Below are 2,232 nucleotides of genomic sequence, written 5' to 3'. Positions count from 1 at the left end.
AGGACTAGTATATAAGTAGCGTTCACTTATAGTTTTAAAGGTCCGCAATTGTACACAAATTTTGTAAACTAAACGTATCTATGTTTGGTGAGAAAAGAGTATCTATGTTTGGTGAGAAAAGAGTTGTGAGAATGTATGTATATGTGTTCCATTTTATGAATTAAAGTATTTATTTTCAAGTCATTTATCACTTTCCTAATTATTTTTACATTTTCTTTAAATTTCGACTTTGGTGTCTAATTCTTTTTAAACTTATGATTTTCACACAATATGTCATGGGATCTTTTTTATTTTAATCCCTTAAGTGAAATCAAACTTTTTTTTGTTTACCAAATTTCACAGTAAACAAATTGACACACCTAGTGGGACTGTTTTGTGTGAAAATTTACATTTTTTCTCTCTAAATTTTTTTCTGCATAAGTTCTTCATTTATGAAATTCTAAAATTTGTGAGTGTGCATGAGATTGAGGAGTAGTAAGATAACCAAAAAAGACTTTAGAAAGCAAACAAGGAGATATGTTAGGAGAATGGTTAATCCCATAAACAACAATGGAGAACAACCATCCAACGACACGGGAGCAAGCACGGGAGCTGCAAGTCCGGCTGAACCAATCGCCTCCATAGCCAGCACGATGGCCATATCGTCAACGACGGTCGTACGTTAGATTGCGCAAGAAGGGGTAGTTTTCTCCCCCTCAATGACACAGAGTCACCCATTGACTCATATACCGACTATGGCAAGTAACTTCAGGATTTTTGCCACAAGTTTCACAATGTTTATTCCTGGTCATGAACAAACTTATGGTATGCCAACATCGATGATGGAAAACCTGCATATGAATGCTTTCACTTTTTTTTTACAAAGCAGTGACTGCATATTCACCACTGTTGGCATCAGGATCGACTATAGGTAACCCTGGTCAAACCATCAAACCCTGATTAGGGATGGGATTTGGTTCCCAATCGATGTTGACATTCACCATAAATATGTGATGGTAATGAGACAGCAAATGGACGAAACTAATTACGATATGGTTAACATGCTTACCCGACACCCGACAGATGAGTACAATATTTAACCATTTGATTCAAAATACGAATCAGAGTTACCAACAATTGGCAACTCAAATGAATCGAATTGCTTATTTCTTTAGCACCCCTAAAGCGCAAGTTCGACCAATAGTACAGTTCCAATTGGCTAGGCCAATTCAAAACGAGGGAATAGTCCTTGAGGAAAACACAGTTAATCAGGGCCAACAATTTATACCCCATTTAGTCGAACAAGAAAGGTATAGAGAAGTTGATCGCCCACCAGTCTTTTAATGGTTAATCGAAATTAGGACGCCGACTAAGTGGTCCATCAAGTCTGATAGGAAAACCTAGTTGGATAGAATAATCTTGCAGTCATACTCAAAAGAATAATGGTGTAAAATAGGGTGAACATGGGTCTACAAAGACCAAATTACACATCTTCATTGTCAGAGAACATGTTGCAAACGGAACTCCCAAGGGGATGGAAAGTCCCTAAGTTCACCAAATTAGTTGGTGATACAAATAAGTTCATAGTCGAACATATTTCTCGATATTTGACTGAAGCAAGGGACATAACAAATAATGAGAATTTGAGGATGATATATTTTCCTAGTTCTCTTAAAAAAAACGTGTTACGCAGTTGTCATACCCCAAAATTTGCCCATCAATATTTCAAGACATTTTTCAAGGCATTCCGAATCATTTTTATGACACTGATCTCAAATGGACAAAAGCCCAGCTCGCGAACGGCCCGATCCAGAAAATGGCCCAAAACTGGCCTGTTCGCTACGCGTTCGCTACCAGCTCGCCTAGCGAACGTTCGCTACCAGCTCGCCTAGCGAACGTTCGCTACCAGCTCGCCTAGCGAAGCAAACGTTCGCTACCAGCTCGCCTAGCGAGGCTGACAGACAACAAAAAATTTCGGGCTTCGTTCTGAGCCCATTAGGTCATGAAAAATGGCATTATAAATACCAGCACTTCAGTAACGAAAGGGAGGACGAAAAAAAACAGAGGAAGACGGACGGAAACCCTGGCACGGAAACCCTGGAGGCTACTTTAGAGAGTTCCGAGTGAAGAAACCCTGAAGGCCACTTCCCCGCCCCGAAGCTACCGCCGCCCAACTCCATCCGGCTCGCCAATTCAAGGTTGCAATTCGATTGCAAACAGGTTTGCATTACTATTATCGTGTTATTTTCTAAT

Source organism: Lathyrus oleraceus, chromosome 5 (genome assembly GCF_024323335.1).
Source record: "Lathyrus oleraceus cultivar Zhongwan6 chromosome 5, CAAS_Psat_ZW6_1.0, whole genome shotgun sequence".
NCBI lineage: Eukaryota > Viridiplantae > Streptophyta > Magnoliopsida > Fabales > Fabaceae > Lathyrus > Lathyrus oleraceus.
The sequence above is the reverse complement of the archived record's forward strand: the minus strand, read 5'-3'. Positions refer to the sequence as shown.